Here is a 21,612-nt window from a genome sequence, read left to right as displayed (position 1 = left end):
ATACTATTGAATGAATGAAGCTCATACTTTGGGCAGAGCACTATACTAAGCGCACGGGAAAATTTGATGCAATACAGTTGGTAGATACGATCCCTGCCCACGAGGAACAGCATAGTGCAGTGGATAGAGCACGGGCCTGGCAGTCAGAAGGACTCTGCCACTTGTGTGCTGTGTGGCCTTGCGAAAGTCACTTCACTTCTCTGGGCCTCAGTTACCTCATATGTAAAATGGGGATGAGGAATGTGAGCCCTATGTGGAGCAGGCACTGTATCCACCCCAGCGCTTAGTACAGTGCCTGGCACATAATAATAGTAATGATATTTGCAGTATTTAAGTGCTTACTATTTGCCAGGCACTGTACTAAGCACTGGGGTAGATACAAGCACATTTGAATTGGACACACAATAAGTGCTTAACAAATACCATAATTATTATCATCATCAAGGAGTTATGATTTACCTTCATTATTATCTCTCCTCCTCCTATTATTACCCCCACTGGATTGGCACTGGGGGTGGCATTTGCGTGAATGGTATTTGATTGGATTACAAAGGCATCTGGCTGCCCTTTCAGATCTGCCCACCCCTATTAAAAGGGGCTGAATTTTGACCCAACAAGGAGCCATGTCCCCCATGATTGACATCTGCCATCATATGATTCCATCTGACACCAGCCTGGAGCCCGCACCCATGATCCACACAGAGGAAACAGATTACGGCGACTCTCTTCCCCACACCAGTAATAATAATAATGAGATTCGTTAAGGGCTTACTATGTGCCGAGCACGTCTAAGCGCTGGAGTAGATACAAGATAATCGGGTTGTCCCATGAGAGGCTCACAGTCTTAATCCCCATTTTACAGATGAGGTAACAGGCACAGAGAAGTCAAGTGGCTTGCCTAAGGTCACACAGCAGACAAGTGGTGGAGCCGGGATTAGGACCCACGTCCTCTGACTCCCAAGCCTGGGCTGTTTCCACTGGGTTCTGTCTGCCGTGAGGGTCAGCTCCAAGCAAGGAAGCCAAGGAAGGGGGTCTCAAAGTCAGGTCTTTGTGAGCCTAGTTCGTGTCCCTTCCCGATTTGTTTGTGTCCACCCCAGCACTTAGTACAGTGCCTGGCATATAATAAGTGCCAAATACTGTAATTATTTTTATTATTTTCCCCGTAGCCACCTCTTCTTCCAAGATCCAGTGAATTATTAATTCAGAGTATGAAGGAACTGATCAGGTGCTGATATAAACCAGACATATATTGGATTATCCTGAAGGATTTTGATTAATATATCATAGCACGAAATGCACCTCTCCGTTGTGGACCCTTTCTATTACCAAATTCTGACGCTTCCACATGAAACTTAGATGAGAGAGATAGAGCTGTTTGAGCAGTTAATCAATCAGTGGTATTGATTGAGAACTTCCTGCGTAAAGAGCACTGTACTAAGCGCTTGAGAAAGTACAGTGCCACAGAGCTGGCAGACGGGATCTTGCCCATGAGGAGTTTACGATCTTCAAGGGGAGACAGACGTTAAAATAAATTACAGATAGGGGAAATAACAGTGGGGTCTCTTCACTGCCTTCCACATGGAGAAGCCCAATGAATATTGAACAAAGACTTTTCCTTTTAATATTTTCAGACTCTCCTAAGTTTTTTTTAGTTTTTTGTTTTTGTTTTTTGTGTCTTAAATCAGTGTCCTTATTAAAAAAAAAATCATCCATTGTAGCAGCATGCCAAGTGTAATGAATGACCTTTTTTTTCCAAGAGACTTTTGTGACCGCCCTAGGCAAACAAATGATGGGAGAGTCTAAAAGATCATAGTAAATAAAAATAAATAGTAAAGAACAATTCCTTCGAATGGCAAAGATTAGAAGGTTGGGCCAAAGAAAAGAATCGCTACCTTTGGCAGGGTTGCAAGAATGAAAAATTAATTTGCCTTCAAGTTCTTTTGTTTCGTGTCAACCTCTCCATCTCATTTCTCAGTGCTCATCCCATCACCCCACCTCTGGCCCTGGCAGGACAGAAAGTTGTTTAGCTCTCTCCATTGGGGCCACTGACTTGTGTTTGCCCTCAGAGGCTTTGTGGGAATGTGCCCTTGAAAAAAAGTTGCTGGCAGTTGGTTTCATCGTGAACACCAGCCAAGCCAACCCAGAATCGATGAAACGGACCCCAGGTGGGACAACAAGGAGAATGGAGGGTCGCTATCTCGGCTGACCATTCCTCACGGTGTTTCCTGTGGGCCGTCTGCCAATCCAACAGAGCAGATTTCCTGGAAGGCTTACTGAACCGTCTTGTGTCCCCTGCACTTCACCACCACTACCTCCTGTGCCTTGCCATATTTTTGCCATCATCACTGACAGAAGAAGAGACTAGGTAAGGCATCGACGAGATGAACTTATGGAAGGATTCTGGGCTCAGAGAAATGTTGCATAAGTAGCCAAAGCCATCTGGCTTACTGCATGTCAAGGGACTCAATCTCTCAATCAACGGTATTTATTGAGAGCTTACTATGTTCAGAGCACAGTTCTAAGGACATGGGAGAGTACAATACAACAGAACTCCCTGGACACGTTCCCTGTCTGTAGGAGACAGACATTAATATGAATAAATGAGTAATTTATAAAATGTAAGTGCTGTGGGGCTGGGGGTAAGGTGAATATCCAATATCCGAAGGTCACAGATCCAGCTGCATAGATTCATTCATTCATTCATCTGATCTTATTTGTTGAGCACTTACTGTGTGCAGAGCACTGTGCTAAGCGCTTGGAAAGTACAACTTGGCAACAGATAGATGATGCAGAGGGGAGAACGAGAGGGGAAAGGAGGGCTTAATCAGGGAGGGCCTCTTGGAGAAGATTATGCTCCTCCCCTCACTCTAAATGCTACTCTCTCATCCTACCCTGTTCCAATATACAAAAGCCTCTCCAAGTTAATTCGTGTATCGGCCTACCTCCAAATTTCCAAATATCTCTATTTACCCTAAATACTTCCGGCTGCTCTGGCACCTGATACTCAACAGCCCTACTTAATCCCAGAAACAGACATGACAATTTCATTATGTTGGATTGTACGCCTGGGATTATCATGTTAGAGAGAAGGTTTCTCATGGTAGGATGAAGAGAATAAGTGTGCTGATCATTTTCCACCACCAAAGATAAAACGTTTTTCATGCATGTATTCATTCAGTTGTATTTATTGAGCACTTACTGTGTGAGGAGCACTGTACTGAGCGCTTGGGAAAGTACAATACAACAGTAAACTGTGACATTCCCTGCCTACGACAAGCTCACATTTGCGTCCCCAAGCTAAAAAGAGTGAGGTAATGAAGTGCCCCTTTTTTAAAACTAGAAAAGCCCCACACATCTAGAAATATTTATCTGGCTGCCTTGGTGACTAAACAGCTGAGAGCAATGTAAGATCAGCACATTTTTCTGCAATCTCAAAGGATCAGAGTTCAAGGCAGAATGGTGCCAAGGAAAAGCGTGTGTTCCTTCCTTAATGCAGAGGGCAGTAATCCTAGAGAGAACCCCTTCTTTTGCACTCATTGCTACTGAGAGACTCCAGCTATGTCGTTCATTCCACTCGATCGAGCAGTGAATAAACGATATTGATTGAGCAGCCAGTATGTGCAGAGTACCAAAGTAATTACTTGGAAGAGTACAGTGGAATTAGTAGCTAGGATCTTTTCCCTCGAGAAATTTACGGCTCCTTTAGAAACAGTGTGGCCTAGTGGATAGAGCCCTGCCCTGGGAGTCAGAAGAACCTGCCACTTGTCTGCTGTTTGACCTTGGGTAAGTCACTTCAATTCTCTGTGCCTCAGAGGCTCACAGTCTTCAGCCCCATTTTACAGATGAGGTAACTGAGGCACAGAGAAGTTAAGTGACTTGCCCACAGTCACACAGCTGACAAGTGGTAGAGCTGGGATTCAAGCTCATGACCTCTGACTCCAAAGCCCGTGCTCTTTTCCACTGAGCCACGCTGCTTCTCTAATACTGGGACATCCTTGAGGATCTACTAATTCTATTATACTCTCCCCCAAACGCTTAGTATAGTTGCTCTGTACACAGGTGCTCCATAAGTACTATGGCTTGGACTAGCAATTTAGAGTGTATACATAATCTAAAAGTAAATAGCTCTTGAGACATCTATTTCCAACTTGAACACAAATCCCCACAAATCTTTATCCATCTTTGGTTAGTAAATTCCAAACAAGATTTAATCCCAGCTCCACTATTTGTTCACTCTGTGACCATGGGCAAGCCACTTAACTTCTCTATGCCTCAGTTCCCTCATCTGTAAAATGGGGATTAAGACTATGAGCCCCATGCGGGGTAGGGACTCTGTCCAACCTGATTTGCTTGTATTCACCCCAGTGCTTAGTATAGTGCCTTGCACATAATAAATGCTTAATAATAATAATATTAATAATATTTTTTATGAGTGCCAGAATCAAGAGTGAGAAATGCTCCTCAGAAGCTACGTTATAAAACCCTAAAACGGAAAGGAAACTCCAGACATCTCCCAGGCCAAGCCCCTGCCGCCTCAACGGATGACATTGGATCCATATTTTGGGATACTATGTGCACACATAAATGGTGAGATCAAACAGAATTCTCTATGTCTGCTTTGCACATACAAGCTGTCCTCTTGAAAATTTCAGAGGAACAGAAATCAAACTATAGAGTATATCTATCCTCTCGGCATATTTCATTCTGTTCTCAATATAACCGATAAAACAAACTGAGACCCTCTCCAGAACAGGATAGGAGCCATTTTTGCCAAGACGGTAATAATAATGATGACATTAATATGGCACTCTCTATGTGCTAAACTCTGGGGATCAATGTGGAATAATCAGATCAGCTATAGATACCCACAGCACATGTGTTTATATCTTGATATATCTGTACTTTATATTTATTTATATTAAATGTCTTTCTCCCCCTCTCCTTGTGGGCAGGAATGTGTCTTTTTTATCATTATATTTTACTCTCCCAAGCAATGAATACAGTGCTTTGCACAGAGAGTGTAAGTGCTCAATAAATACAATTGAATGAATGAATGAATACAGGATCTGTTCCAAAGACCTATTTACTTAACCTTTACTTCTAGCTTGGAACCACAATAATAACTGGCGGGAATGAAAGAGTTCAACTGGTCTATTTCGACTCCTCCAAACAGATCCTTCGTACCAAAGACTCCCTGCCTTTAGGTCACTTAAGAAGGAAGATTTCAACAACATCACTTAGCCATAACTTCACCATATGGATTTCAACGAAGTTGTCCATTTCATAGAAGTTTGAAAATGTAAATGCATTTTCTCAATTTTCTTCAGCTAAGATAAAAACATTTTTCACTGGCTTCATTCACACCACAAGTAGAATAAGACAGAGATGTAGTTTTAACTAGAAAGAAATGCCCAGATCTAGGAGTATGAATCTAGCTTCTTTGGTAACCGGACAGCTGAGAGTAATGTAATATTTTTTTGAGAGTAGACTTTTGTTAAGAAGGTATGTGCAGTGATGTAGGGTTGATGAATTGTCTGTGGCTTATTATTTTAATGGCATTTGTTAAGTGCTTATTATATGTCAGGCACTATACTAAGCACTGGGGTGGATACACTGTCCCTTTCCTACATGGGGCTCCCAGTTTTAAATCCCCATTTTACAGGTGAGGTAACTGAGGCCCAGAGAAATTAAGTGACTTGCAGACAGGTGGTAGAGCCAGGATTAAAACCCAAGTCTTTCCGACTCTCTGTTTCATCCTCTTTCCACTAGGCACACTGCTTCTTTGTGGTTGTTAGAGAATCAGCAATTCTTTACATCATCAGATGATCAGACTTCGAAACTATTCCTAGAGATTGATGGTGAAGTAATCATTATAAAGAAGGCATTTATTAATCACTATGACAAGTGTTTTATGGAACTTGTTAGGCACTTATATGTCAAACACGTTCTAAGCGCTTGGGTAGGTACAAGTCATATGGGTCAGACACATTCCTTGTTCTGCATGGGGCTCACAATCTGAAGTGGGAAGGAGAACAGGTATTGAATCTCCACTTTACAGTTGAGGAAACTGAGGCACAGAGAACTTAAGTCATACAGCTAGCAATTGGCAGAGTGACCAGTAGAGACAGGATTAAAACCCAGGTCCTCTCACTCCCAGGCCTGTGCTCTTTCCACTAGGCCACGCTCCTGGGATAAGTATCGGGCAATCAGATCAAACACAATCCCTATCCACAATTGCTGCACATTCTAAGAAGAAGGGAGAATAGGTTAGTTTATCCCCATTTTACAAATGAGGAAACTGAGGGACAGACAAGTTTAATTAACTTTCCAAAGAAAACACAGCAGGGAAGAGGACCAGCCAAATCTAGAACCCAGGTCTCCTGACAAGTAGTGCCATGCTCTTTCTACTAGGCCACACTGCCTCCATTCCTAAACAAATTCAGAACTGGCTTGTCTACATCAGAATATTTGCTCATTTATTCTTAGGGATCAGGTGGTTCAACCAAACTAAAATACTGATTAGTATGATTATGGTTATAATGGCCTCTTGACATTTCAGAATGTCTGGCTCTTTCAGTTTAGGCTTATTTTATTTTTTGGCCCAGCCCGATTAGATACCCTTAAAGATTAGGAACCATTTCCACAAGGAAACAAAGCAAATCTCAGGTCAAGAGCACAACCCATAATACAAAGATATCCCCCCACAGACCCTCAGTGTAAAATACTCATTGACGGCTTATCACTTAGAAATCATTTCAACATTGACTAGCTTTCCCAGAAAGACAGTATTCTCTCAGCAAGTAGAAAATATTTTCTTACAAGGATACCTGTACCTATGAAAAGGTCTGCACTTTGAGGATTATTGTCGTGTTGCAAAATGTCTTTGTTGAAAGAGATCAGTGTTATGCTAATCTGAAAAAGAAATATTTTCAAATACCCACTAAGACTCCAACCTTTACTGGTTTTGGCAATGATTTCCTCAGGACTGGATTACCATGACTCTTTTTCACTCTGGGCTTTTTAGTTGTGGATTCCCAGAGAAGCTCTGTGGCCTAGTGGAAAGAGCACAGGCAAAGGAGCCTGGAGATCTGGGTTCAAATTCTGGTTCTGCCATTTCCCTGCCATGTGACTGGCAAGGCACTTAAAAATTGCTATTATCATAATGAATGCCAACATGAGCTTAGGTTGCTGTAGATTGCAAGTTCCTTGAGAGCAGGGAACATGCGTGGTGCTTCTTTTGCACTCTCTCTTGCACTAAATAAAGTTTTTTGCACTCGGTAAGGGCAAGATTAATGATGATGATTATGACGATGATAACGTTAGAAAGCTGATAACTAGAAATGATAGAGTAATTCACCTAGACTCACAGACAGATGTGTGCTTATTTTAAGTACAGATAATTCATCAATCCATAGTATTTGTTGTTTACTCTGTGCAAGAGTACGGAACAGTAGAATTGATAGACACAATCCCTGTCCTCTGGGAGCTTACAATTTAGTGAGAAATCTAATGCTATCTGGCAAATGACTTAATATGTTATGGTTTCAAAAGCCTAGTGCTTTTGAAGACAGGTAGAAGGGCGGGAGGGAAACCGAGTCAATTATAATAATGATGGCATTTAAGTGCTTAGTTTGTGCCAAGCACTGTTCTAAGCACTGGGGTAGATACAAGTTAATCAGGTTGTCCCACGTGGGGCTCACAGTCTTAATCCTCATTTTACAGATGAGGTAAGTGAGGCACAGAGAAGTAAAGCGATTTGCCTAAAGTCACACAGCTGACAAGTGGTAGATCTGGGATTAGAGCCCATTACCTCTCCTTGAATATTCAATCACTTAATGGTATTTACTGAGCACTTACCGTGTGCAGAACGCTATACTAAGTGCTCGGGATAGTATACTACTATTGAGAAAGTAGACGGGGGTCTCTGCCCATAAGGAGCTTACAATTTATGGTGTGGGAGGCAGGCAATAAAATAAATTTCAGATCCGGAAAATAGTAGAATACTAGGATATGTTCTTAAGTGGTGGGCTGATTAGCAAAGTGCTTAAGGAACACTCGGCCAAGTGCTTAGACCAAATAGAGGAGAGGGCATGTCAAACTGCCAACTCCTGGCCTATACCTTGCCTCTGGCCTGGAAAGCCCTCCCTCCTCAAATCCAACTGAAAATTACTCTCCCCCCAACTTCAAAACCTTACTGAAGGCCTTATCTCCTCCGAGAGGCCTTCCCTGATTAAGCCTTCCTTGCCTCTTCTCCCACTCCCTTCTGTGCCGCCCTGACTTTCTCCCTTTATTCATCCTCCCTCTGAGTTCCACGGCACTTATTTACATACCTGTAAGTTATTTATGCATTTTAATTTCTTTCCCCCCTCTCTAGACTGTAAGCTCATTGTGGACAGGGAATGTGTCTGTTTATTGTTATATTGTACTCTCTCAAGCACTTAGTACAGTGATCTGAACACAGTAAATGCTCAATAAATAATGATTGAAAATCATTCCATTAATTGAAATTAAAGGTTCACCCCACCCATTCACCAATACATTATTTTTCATCTGTGAAATCTTTCTACCCTGTAACTCTTGACAGTTCTTGACATTTGCCTCAGGGCATTTTTATCTTGTTCACACTCCACCTCTAAATGAAACCTCCTTGAGGCAGGGAACTTGTCTACTAACTCTATTGTATTTTAGTCTCCTAAACGCTTGATACAATGTGTGCTATACCACTGATTTATTAATTGATATTGAGTGACTTGTTTCGCCCATCAGATGATCGATTTACTGAGAGCCAGGACTAGATTTACCATTTGGTACCAGCCTAATTCAGTCCTCTGTAACTTGTGGGTGCTCACTCGATACTTTCTGCCCAAAAGGCAGAATTAAGAAGAGAGGACTTAGTAAAGGGGAAATGACATCTGCCCCAGATATCGAAGAAAACAGTGTGGAAAAGGCGTAGGGTGGATGTGGGTGAACTAAACTGAGATGTCTGAGAGAGGGATAGTTTGTTTTCTGTAAGTCTTCATTTCCTCAACGGTAGAATAATATGAACGTCATTCTCCCGGGAACCCATTACGATTATAAAATACATTTCTTTTCTAGAACACTTTGTTTTCAAAGTCTTATTGGCAGTAATTGCCCTTAAAGCTGAATGTTGAGACACAATTAGTGATTTCCAAGATGTGTGTGGGATATTGAGATAAAAACCATATAGGAAATGTGTTAAAGAATCAAGAGAAACCTTAACCTCTGCCTATATTTGTTTAAGCAGGGAAATGCTTACGTTGTATCTCGGGGACAGGAATTAGGTTTGAGGATCAGAAGCCGACAGTTTGACAGAGAGGTGTGTAGACAGAAAAATGGCAAGGGACAGGAATGAGAATGGAAATGGAATTTGTATGCAAATGATCCAAGAGATGAAAACACATCCATTATCCAAGGCAAACATTTGGAATGGGGTTACAGGAAGGCACCCAAGGCGTTCCCCACCAATGTAACTTAACACTGTTAAAGAAAATAGGGAGTCGTCCAGAAAAAGGTGCTTGTTAAGGCAGCTTTGAGCTATGACAATAGTCCGCTCCCATCCTGCAAGCCAACATATATAATTTTGGAACATACGTGCATTGTACTAGCTCGATTTGTATCATGGGGCTGAGCATTTTAAAAACGTAGCCACTGTAATAGATATTAAACTGTACCTGGCCACAGGCGAATGTGACCAACATAGGCAAACACTTACGTGGGTTTTGTTGAGATGCTCAAATCCAATCCCACAATAGTAGCCGTTGTGTCTCAAGAGCAAGTTGCATTCCCTCTACTGACTTGGGAAATTATCCTAGAACCTACTGTGTGATTGTGAAATGGAGATAGGTCTTCCAACTTTTGTATCCAAATGGATAAGGTCATTTGGAAGGTATGTAAGGGGTATTTTGGTACATTCTGTAACCATTTCCCTCCCACGGTGGATAACCCAAAGGCCATTTCATTCAGAATAATAATAATAATATTTAAGGACCTAGTATGTGCCAAGCGCTGTACTGAGCACTGAGATACAAGATATTCAGACCAGTCACAGTCCCTGTCATACCTTGGCTTCAGAGTCTGAAGGGTGTGAGGAAACTGAGGCATGGAGAATCTGTGACCTATCCAAGGTCATGCAGCAAGCAAGTGACAGAATCACATCTTCATCTGTATTAGCCAGTCGGAGCCAGAACCAGCACTAGGTTGTCCAACTCCTAAATCCCAGCTCAGTGCTCTGACTAACTGGACAACATCCGATCGAGAGTAGGAAGAACAGCCTGGCCCAGAGAAGGGGAAAAGCTCAACGGGTGAAAATATAGAGACGGGGCATTCTCACAAAGGTGAAATCACTCAACAAATAATGGCAATTAAATCTACTTGCTGTTACTCTTTACCTGTCAGAGGAAGTTAACTGCTGTTTGGCATTTGTCTCCTAACATGGTCCTCAATTCTCATCATTTCTACTCCTAAAACAGTGAGGACCAGTGGATAGTACCCAACCCTGATAATGTGAGTTTACCTTTTGGCATTTTAATAATTTATGGGGGTTTTATCATGCTGGTCGATGCATGAGTGTAGTTGTTTGCCACCCTAAGTCCAAAACATGCTCATTTACTCAGAGGAGTATGAGTTGTTAATAGTAATCACCCTGATAGAATATCCATGATCACAGTGTGAATTGTTTTCAAGTTGCTGTTTTAGGAACTGGATGAAATGCTTAGTTACGGTCATTGACACTTACCTACTTGCTAATCCATTAGCTCTGAGAGAGAAGTCTTCCTCTTCCTTCTTTTACCTGACAGAGGCAATAGTTGTGTGAGTTTTGAACACACTCCTACACAAAATTAAACTTGTTTAGGGAAGTTAAACCAAACATTCCTGATCGATCTTGAGTATGATATCCCACATGATATCTAGGCAAGAGGAGAGATTAAAAAGTCCACTCCTTCATTCATTTAAGCATATAGTATTTTAAGTGAGTTTTGAGGAAAAACCAACTCAAATTAGGTTAAGAGCCTTAAACTAAACCCTCTTATTCATGAAACAAGACTATTGCTTTGGTTTTTCTGCTGGGAAAATGTGTTATAATGTTGGTATTTGTTAAGTGCTTACTATGTGCTTACTACGGCACATAGTAAGCGCTTAACAAATACCAACATTATTATTATGTGCCGAGCACTGTTCTAAGCCCTAGGGTAGACACAGGGGAATCAGGTTGTCCCACATCGGGCTCACAGTCTTAATCCCCATTTTACAGATGAGGTAACTGAGGCACTGAGAAGTTAAGTGACTTGCCCAAAGTCACACAGATGACAAGTGGCCGAGCCAGGATTTGAACCTCTGACTCCAAAGCCTGTTCTCTTTCCACTGAGCCACGCTGCTTCTCTAATGTGTTAATTCAGTCTTCTGTTCACAAGTCCTTGTCTTTTAGGAGATTGATAGATTTGTCTGAGGTGTTAGTGCAAAATTCTTGACTATTTGGTGACTGGTTTAACCAAATAATTCAATCAGACTCAAACACACCTATTAAGATAAAAAGTGGAATTTTGAACCAAGCTTGGATTTTAGACCTTTTTGTTGATTTTCAAATGAAGCTGGAGAGGGAATTTGGTGGGAACCAGGGCTATAAACTTACCAAAGTTCCAGAAGTATGGATTTCTTGGCCTTAGCTTGGGAGAAATGAGTGGCTTGATTTCTCAGTGATGTTGGTTTTGGAGGCCAGATAAGGTAGTTTGTTGAATAATTTATTTTCCACTGCTTCACTTTCCAGGCCTGTCTTCTGATGTCTAATAGATGGCATTGCTCTCATCATAATCATTTAAGTGGCACTGAAAATGGGGTTGTCACCCAAAGACAGACACACACACACTGAGCAGCAGCAGGAGTTGAGTGCTGCTACTTGTAACTTCCTGAACTTTCTGTCATGGCTGCCCAGGATTGTTGCTATGAAAAGGATTTTTTTCAGGGCTCTTGGGAAGTGGGGCTTCCAGCCGCTGCTGACAATGGTCAGTCATTTATAGCAATAAAATTTAAGCGCTTACTCTGTGCCAGTCACCGTCCTAAGCGCTGGTGTGGATACGGCCAAATTGGGTTGAACACAATCCCTGTCCCACGCGTCCCACAGCCTCAATCCCCATTTTCCAGATGAAGTAACAGAGGCCCAGAGAAGTGAAGTGCCTTGCCTGAGGTCACACAGTAGACATGTGGAGGAGCCAGGTTTAGAACCCATGTCCTGACTTCCAGCCCCGTGTTCTATCCACTATGCCACACTCTTCTCATAGAAGTTGCTGCTATAACACTTTCTGACCCTGGTACAGTGCTAGAGATTTTGTCCTGCTGCCACTGTCAATATTCCCCCAAGTGGGAATTTTGCCAGCACCTGAAGTCTTTGGTCAGGAAGCAACATTAGGAGGCGAAGTCTGGGATTGGCCTGCACAATGAGAGCCGTAAGGTCACTTATAGAGGGGTGTTTCTGTTTAATTTTTCATGATGAGAGTAGGAGTGGGGTAGGGCAAATCATCTGGGCAGGGAATGTGTCTGTTTATTGTTATATTGTACTCTCCCAAGTGCTTAGGACAGTGCTCTGCACTCAATGAGGGCTCAATAAGTACAATTCAATGAATGAATGAGAACTATAATCCACTCTTTTTTGCAGAGGTTCTTGCTCCCGAAGTTAGTCAATCATGTTTACTGAGCACTTACTGTGTGCAAACCACTGTACTAAGTGCTTGGGAAAGTACAGTATAAGGATAAACAGACATATTCCCTATCCACAATGAGCTTACAGTCTAGAGGGGGAAACAGACATTAATATAAATGAATTCCAGATATGTATCTAAGTGCTGTGGGATTGGGAGTGGTGAAGAAATGGAGTAATAATGATGTTGATATTTGTTAAGCGCTTACTATGTGCAGAGCACTGTTCTAAGCGCTGGGGTAGACACAGGGTAATCAGCTTGTCCCACGTGAGGCTCACAGTTAATCCCCATTTTAAAGATGAGGGAACTGAGGCACAGAGAAGTTAAGTGACTTGCCCACAGTCACACAGCTAAGTGGCAGAGCTTGCATTCGAACCCATGACCTCCGACTCCCAAGCCCGGGCTCTTTCCACTGAGCAACGCTGCTTCCCCAGGGTGAAGTTACTCAGGCAGAAGTAAGTGGGAAAAGAGGAAAGGAGGGCTTAGTCTGGGAAAGCCTCTTGGAGAAGATGTCTCTTCAATAAGGCTTTGAAGGTGGGGAGAGCAATTATCCATCAGATATGAGAAGGGAGGGTGTTCTGGGACAGAGGCAGATGTGGGAGAGAGGTCTTTGGCGAGATAGGTGAGATCGAGGTGCAGGTCCTCAAGATTGAGGCTCATTTGGTATTCCCAACGGGAGACCCCATGATTAAGAGGGACTGCTCTCTTTCCAATGAGGTGGGTGGTGAGTTCAAGTGGCAGTGTCGGAATATGCTATCAGAGTGGAAATGTGGATATTGATCACTTCATATTGGTCATGCAGTCTGAGGCAGGGAGCGGTTGCTTTGCCTCAACTTATTTTGCATTTTGACAACTACAGAACACGGTTAGGAAGATAACCCACCTTAGCTTTCTGGTATTATCAGGAGTACATTGGCTGTGTGTGGTTGAGCTACATAAACTGCAAGTGGATAAATACTTTGGTTCTCAAAGTATCTTCTTTCCTACTTTTCTGGCCCAAATTAATAACACTCTGCAGAGGAGAGAGAATGCATTCTGTTCAATATCAGAGTGTTATTTGTGAGTTGCTTCACATTATTTTAGTCTGTTGAAAAATAGTGGCTCTTAAATCTCCCAGAACAGAAAACAGAGTTTGGAGTTTCATTTGGCTTTGTAGTGAGATTTTCTAATTACCCACAAAGGATTGATGATCTCTCTCTGCCCTTTCCTCCCTCCTAAGCCCCCATCCACCATTCCAGAAGTCAATTTCAGTGCACTGGCAAAACAGTATGGACTTTTGGAGTGGAAATAGTTCACTGCTCCGCTACAAGCGTCAATGCCCTGCGCTTTTGTTCATCCCAAGCGTTTTGGGGAAACAGAGTGGCCTAGTGGAAAGAGCACAAGCCTGGGAGTCAGAGGGCCTGGTTTCCAATTAGGGCTCTGCCACTTACCTGCTGTGTGGTCTTGGGCAATTTACTTAACTCCTCTGTGCCTAGGGGCCCGCATCTACAAAATGGGGATTCAATACCAGTTCTCCCTCCTACTTGGAATGTGAGCCCCATGTGGGACCTGATATCATTTGTCTACCCTAGTGCTTAGTACAGTGTTTGCCACGTAGAATGCGCTTAGCACATGCCATCATTATTATTACTGCCATTAGTTTATCTCAGTGAAAAGGCACTCAGTAAGCATCATCAGAGTGCCTGGAACATAGTAAGCACTTAACAAACACCACTATCATCATCATCACTACTACTTCTGCTGCTATTTTGATGGAAATCACTTTTCTGAGCAAATATTCTGAGGTCAGTTCTCCAGTAGAATTGATTTGGTCTACTGAATCCTTCAACAAATGATTTGGGAGCACAATAGCTAACCGTATCCATATTTTAAAGATAACTACTATTGTAGCTATTGCAATCATTTAAAGAAAACCCCGAGACAGGTCGTGTGTTTTCCCTAATAAATTTCTACCGATTTATTTTCCTTAATTTGCAAAAAGTGCACCCCCCACCCCCACCCCGAGGAGTTTTTGAGTATCCAGTGCAAGAACTAACTTCTCCAATGCTTAGGAATAAAGGCCTGAAAATTTGAGAATCATTTAGTGGCATTTATTGAGCACGTACTTTGTGCTGAGCACTATACTAGAACTGAGAGTACACTCGAGTTGTTAGACGTGATCCCTGCCCTGAAGAAGCTTACTATCTGAAGATAGTAGTATTAGCATGTATGCAATGTATGTGTGCAAGCTTCCTCTAAGCACATAGAGAAATGGCATGTTCCTTGTTGGCCACAGGGAGCTTAAACTCCAACAGGGGAGGCAGAACTAAACATTTTTTAGACACTTCATTTGGTTTCTATGCTTCCATCTAGTATCATTGCCAAAACATACTGATTAAGTGCATTTAGGTTGTGGGGCAGTAGATACTGGTGAAAATGCAGTAGAAAGTCTCAGGCCACAATGCACCTAAACGTTAAAGAAAGTGGGAGAGAGATGGATGAACACAGAAAATTAATGCTGGAGAACTTTTGCAGACAATATCAAATAGAGATTTTTAGAGCAGTCCAAAAGTCGAAATAATAGTCCTTCCAGGCCTGGATGAATGTTCAAACTGGTACAGACCTCCAAACTCAATTTTTAGGCATAATTTTAGAAGTTCCACTCTCTCTAAGTATAAAGAAGGACCCTCAAATCCAATTTTGGGCTAGAGACAGCTATCTCCGCATTGGAGTGGTCTGAATAACCTTCCTAAATGAGGGACAAGGTTCTTCTGCTCTTGAAAGTGCTCAGCAGGAATCCGTGGATCACTTAAAAGCACCTACTGATCCATTCCCGACTATCACTTCTTCAATCCCCTTGAGGAAAACCCGAATGAAGGTAGGGTATAGAAAAATGATCCTATAAAGCCTCTAAAAAGATTGCTTGCTTCAAGTAGTGGAATGTTCACCTCCTAATTATCAGAGAACCAGGTTTTAATCATTTGAAGTATAAACCCTACCCCCAAAGTGGGGAAAAATAACACTCAATCTATCTTTAGGGGCTGAATTGTCACTTTCTGATAAAAACGGGAAGTGTAAACCAAGTTATGGTAGCAGATTCTAAAGTGACACTGGTATACCACCACACTTTTTTTCTGTGATAAATATTTGATCCAAGAAAACAGGGGGCGTGAAAATATTGTATTTTCAACAGTTGTGAATTTTTCAGTCTAGACCTTGTTATTGGCCTTTGGGTGAGATCCACTGAGTTAAGATTTCATGTTCCAAAATAAATGTGGTGAATACAAATAATGATTCATATAATGAACAGGAAATCCTTATGGCCTTTGTTCTCTTACATGCACACTCCTGTACATTTTTACCCTCAGGACATTTCTGTGGTCTGTCTGAAACTGACACCCCTAATGCCATTTAGAGGTTTTCTATATCAATAGAGTTTGTAGGTACACTCAGTAAAACTCACACCAATCTTAACCCATCGTATTTTACCCGGCCTGCTATAAAGAGAGTTTGTACTTTATATAAGTGTAAATAGGTTATTTCAAGATGTCAAGAACCCAGCCAGCATTCCTAGAACTGCTTTCCTTCTTAACATGATTTCTTTTTTGGCTTGCCGTATCAGAAATAGATGCTCTATTAAATACGCCTTTTGAAAGTTAAAAACATAAGTAATGGACTGTATTTCAGGTTCTAACATTTTGTAAGTTACTGCTAATCTTCATTTGCTTTCTTAGTAATCGATTCCACCCACCTCTTACCCATTTGGGCAAGTGGTAGCAAGGAAGGATTTGTTACTGGAATACCTCTCCCTGTTAAGAATGGAATAAATTCGTGAACCCTATTTGGAGTTGCTAGGATTCCAGTGTAATTATTGCCCAAATGGACCTCTAGGGAATGTGTCTGTTGCTGTATTGTACTCCCCCAAGCGCTTAGTACAGTGCTTTGCACCCGATGAGTGCTTAATAAATATGATTGAATGAATGATTGGATCTGGAAGGATTAATGCCCTATTAAACTCTGGCAGGTCCTAATAGGATCAATTCCATTACTGCCAAGGTGTATCTCCTGCCATGTCCAATCTAGTATGGAGCTCAAGGGTTAGAATGCCATCTGATGATTCCACTCCCAACACTTGAGAAGCATCATGCCCTAGTTGCAAAGGCCACGGACCTGGGAGCCATAGGACCTGGGTTCTAATCCCTGTTCTCCCACTGGCCTACTGTGTGACCTTGGGCAAGTCACTTTGCTTCTCTGAGCCTCAGCTCATATGCAAAATGATGATTAAAACTATGAGCCCATTGAGAACCATGACTGTGTCCAACCTGATTATCTTGTATCTACCCCAGGGCTTAGCACAGTGCCTGGCACATAGTAAGTGCTTAACAAATATCACCAAACAGTGGGAAGAGAAAGAGTCACAGTTAGTAGGTTGCCTTGAGAGGAGTGGGGCCCTCTATATTTGTTCTTCATTATCATTTTCTTCTACTTGGTGGGAAAACTGCAGACTGATTTCTTGTTAAGGTTTTGGTTGTTGGCCAACAATATTTTTTTTCAACGTTTAACCCTGTAGAATATCACCTCAGATGAATCAATATTTGTTCTGTTTTGTTTGTTTTTTTCCTCCGTCAAGCTAGAAATGTCTTAGCTGGGAGAGGTTTCATTGTATTAGCTTTCACTCCAAACTTGGCTCTTATATATGGTGTATCTGTCAGAAAAAAAAAAAATGGAGCATCAACAGCGAATTACCACAAACCAATTGAAGTGAAAGAAACAGGTATCTGAAAGAAAAATAAAATATCAAGAATTAATCATTATGGTAATAAAGGCCCCTGAAATATAATCCTTAAAATTCCCCCACCGTTGCCAGCAATCAGTGGCGGGAGTCCAGGTTACATAAGGCTGGGATTTTCCAGAAGCACTAGAAGATGAAGTGGGTTGGGTGTCCTCTAATCCTCAACTCTTTCTGACTTGAGTAGTCTAGAAACTGTCTGAAAGACCTAACAGGGCCTATGTATCCCAGAGACCCCTGCCTGGGGGAGCCATATTATCACATGGCCATGGTTTGCAAATGTGTGACTGGCAGCCACTGCCTCTACCCAATTCCTTAAAAGTGAAATGGCTTCCACTACTGCACTTATACCTCAGTCAAGTGGAAAACTGCCACCCGCAGCTTAGAGGTCACCCAAATTCAGGGTTCCAGGTGTCTGCCTGATTTTCACTCTCCATATCCAATCTCAGAGCTGGCCTCTGATCTTCCTGGTAAATTTCCCAAACTTTCCTTGAGGATGAAACAGCACAGAAAGATCACTCCCAATTAATAACTCAACCAATTTTTTTTAGAAGCCAACAAAGATGCCATCCCTTTTCTTTTCCTCCCACTTCTTTTCCCCTAGGCTCAGTACCAAATTAATTCATCTCCCAGCAAGTTTAGAGAGAGATGTCTTAGATTCCACAAGGAGCAGATCTGCTTCCAACACTCTCCACCTACTACTTTTTTAATTGTATAATATTCCTCTTGACTTGATTATTCCAAGTTCTTGCACTTCTTTTCAATTTAAAATATTTTTAAAAGCATTAGTTCTCAACTCTTCAAGACTTGCTTGCAGTCGCTTTTCTCATGTGGTCATATATTAAATAAATTTGTCAAATTAAGCTCTGCAGGTTGAAACTAAGAAGTTCACGTTACTATTTTATACCCTACTTTATACCCTTAAATAAATAACTTAGTAACACAAGATACCCTCTTTAAAAAATCAGTGGTATTTGTTGAGCACCTACCATGTACACAGCTCTGTAGTAAGTGTTTGGGAAAGCAAAATGCAACAGAATTGGTAGATGTGATCCCTACCCACAAGGAGATTACAGGCTAGAGGGGAAGACAAACATTGAGGTAGATTAGGGAAAGGGGAAATGGTAGAGTAAGAATATCTGTATAAATGCTATGGGGCTGAGTTGAATAAGAAAGTGTTTAAGGCTACACATCCAAGTTCATAATGGATGCAGAGGGAAGAGTAGATTGGAGGCTGGGGAGAGAACTTATTCTGGGAAATCCTCTTGGAGGTGTGTATTAGGATATATTTTCAAAAATGAATCCAGGGAGGAGAGGAGTAAATAGAGGATCAGTGGCAAGCCTTGTACTAAGTCCTGGGGTGAGTGCAATCCAATCAGATCATTTGCAAGTACATTATCCCCATTTAACAGCTGAGGTACTGAGAAGTTAAATGACTTGTCCAAGCTCACTCAGCTGGCAAGTTGTAGAGCCGGGACTAGAACTGACTCCCACGCTTATTGAGGTTTTATTGAAGGCACCTCTCCTCCAAAAGGTCTTTCCATTGAAGGCCACATTTCCTCTTCTCCCACGACCTTCTGTATCACCCTCACACTTGGATTTGCTGCCTCTATTCACCCCTTCTTCGGCTCCATAGCACTTAGGTACACATCCGTAATTTCTTCACTGATATTAATGTCTGGGTGTCTCTCCCCCCCCGCCAAACTATTAGCTTGTTGTGGGCAGGGACTGTGTCTAGCAATTCTGTTATATTGTAATCTCCCAGTCGCTTAATACAGTGCTCTGCATGCAGTAAACACTCAATAAATACGATTGTCTCTCAACAGACCCTTCACAGGTGCCTCCTGGATATGATTGGATGAAAGACAAGGCCCACTGAGAGTACTACAGAGCCAGCCATGGATCAAGAGCTTGTATGCAGGGCTGCAAAAACGAGCAGAGACAGAGGACACTCTCTGACAGGTTGACTTTTCCAGTAGTCACAGATGAGTTGAGACTGTTTGGACAGTTCACTCAAGTAAGATTTGCTTGCTATGGATTTGGCTAGAAGATTTAAGGCACTCTTTGCCCACTCCCACTTGAGTGGTCCAGATGGGCTGGGAGTATCGGAAGGCAGGACTTTTTCCAGGAAGTGTTAATGATGCCTCTATTGTGCTTGGGTGCCTCCTTTTCTGCTTGACCAAGAGGATTGGACAGAGTAATTAACAAAACTAGTTGATCTGGATGGTAATATTGGGTGCCGTGATTGGAGGGATGGCTGGGTCTAGTAATATCGTGACACCTCACCTTCTTGCTGTGGGCCTTGGATAAATGCCCAATCTCTTTCTCCCCAGTTTGGTCTGATTGAGAAGAGAGCTTGATGTCTTATTCTCTTCCCTCTGATGGCCCAAGCTTGTTAGCCCCACCTCCCTTCCCTGGCCTGGTCCCTGAGGGTTGAGGGACTAGGGAATCCCAGGCTTCTTCTCCGCTTGCCTCCCTCAGAGTGATTTAGGATGGTGAGGATGAATGACACAAATCTGAGAGTAGGTCCTCAGATGTAAAATAGGTAATAAAAATGTGATTTTCTTTCCCATATAGAACAGGGCAATTTAACCTGATTGCCTCATATCTACCCCAGTACTTAGTAGGACGTTTAGCACATAGTAAGTGCTCAAGAAATACTTCTTTATTGTAAATATGTCTACCTCTTGTGTCTACCTCTTAGTGAGCTGTGCAGTGATGTAAAGGGATTCTAACTGACCTCACTGCTTCATCTATCCCCGCACTTGGCAAAGGGTAAGTATTTTTTTATGGTATTAATCGAGCACTTACTATGTGCTAGGTACTGTACTAAGTGCTGGTATGGATACAAGATAATCAGGTTGGACACAGTCCCTGTCCCACCTGAGGCTCCCAGTCTTCATCCCCATTTTTCAGATGAGGGAACTGAGGCACAAAAAAGTGAAATGCTTTGCTCAACATCACACAGCAGACAAGTGGTGGAGTCAGGATTAAAACCCAGGTCTCCTGACTCCCATGAGGTATGTGCGCCACTGAGAAGTGCAGTGATTTGCTCAAGGTCACACAGTAGACAAGTGGTGGAGAGAGAATTAGAACCCAGGTCTTCTGATTCCCAGGCCAAGATGCTCCTCTCTAGGCCACACCGCTTCTCCCTAGTCACCTCTCCACAAATGCGCTTAATAAATGGGCCAAGAGGTGTCAGAAACTTCAGGACACTCCCCTGCATTTTTACAATGCACCCAAGTGCGATGAAATTCTTATCATGAACACCCACCTCTTTCATGGTGTCTGAAAACTGAACTCTTGAAGAATTTTGGATGAAAATAGTGGTTGCATATGTTTTTCATAATCAAGTCTTGCAGAAGATTTCAAGATGTGGTCCCTTCCTGGCATGAACACAGTCATTTGTCAACAGTACCTTGAAGCTACGAGGCTGAAATAATCGACAACTCCGATGCAGCAGGTTCCATTATTGAGGGGAAAAAATCACAATTTCTAATAGGAAAGGAGACATGTCGATCCGTCTCAATCTGGTCCTTGTGGGACGACTCAAGTCTGGGACAAGTCACCGTTATTCTGCCAGAGGCCCATTATATACCCTGGTGACTAAAACAGACCAGGAACAAAACAGATGCAGGAATTTTCCATTTTAATAATGCGTTTTGTGCACTTGGGTTATATAATGGCTGGATTAACCTTTGCTCCACTAAAGAACGGGGCCATAAGACATATTTGGGGAAAAAAAATAACACAAAAATAAGGAGCAACAAGTGCCCTTTTGTAGAACAAAACTTCCAGTTACAATGCAGTTGGTCCAAGAGGATTTGGAATGCCAGTCCTGTAAGACGTTTTCCATGGCTGATATTCCCACACGATCTATTTCTGCCATGCAAATTATCAGGGGCCCATGAGCTGAACTCCTGAAAGAAATGAGATTAGGTCTGAAAGAAATTAGGCTGAGGTTAAGAAAGCTCTTGAATCAAAACTGAAGATTTGAATCCAAGCATTAGCGCTGAACTTTCTTAAGCCTGAGGCTCCATGGATCACACTGAAAATGTCAGCAACCTGGCTTGAATGCATGGACAATAATGTCTGCAGACTGCTGAGTGGAAGAAAATTCTACCGGAAGAA

The 21,612-nt window shown here is 42.2% G+C and overlaps 1 long non-coding RNA gene across 5 annotated transcripts in view; it reads left to right on the top strand.

Moving 5' to 3' along the window:
• The window catches only part of LOC120638856, a 110,348-nt gene that overhangs the window by 42,735 nt on the left and 46,001 nt on the right, over window positions 1–21,612 (top strand). For 2 of the 5 annotated variants that reach the window (XR_005660860.1, XR_005660859.1), the window contains exons 5-8: window positions 1,976–2,365; window positions 4,440–4,587; window positions 19,308–19,498; window positions 20,186–20,256. This is a non-coding gene — a long non-coding RNA (uncharacterized LOC120638856). The remainder of the gene's footprint in view (window positions 1–1,975; window positions 2,366–4,439; window positions 4,588–19,307; window positions 19,499–20,185; window positions 20,257–21,612) is intronic. The other 3 variants (XR_005660863.1, XR_005660861.1, XR_005660862.1) reach the window with 3 other exon arrangements.

The sequence above is a fragment of the Ornithorhynchus anatinus genome, chromosome 15, assembly GCF_004115215.2.
Source record: "Ornithorhynchus anatinus isolate Pmale09 chromosome 15, mOrnAna1.pri.v4, whole genome shotgun sequence".
Lineage (NCBI taxonomy): Eukaryota > Metazoa > Chordata > Mammalia > Monotremata > Ornithorhynchidae > Ornithorhynchus > Ornithorhynchus anatinus.
Note: the sequence above shows the minus strand (reverse complement) of the source record. Positions and strands in the feature narration are given on the sequence as shown.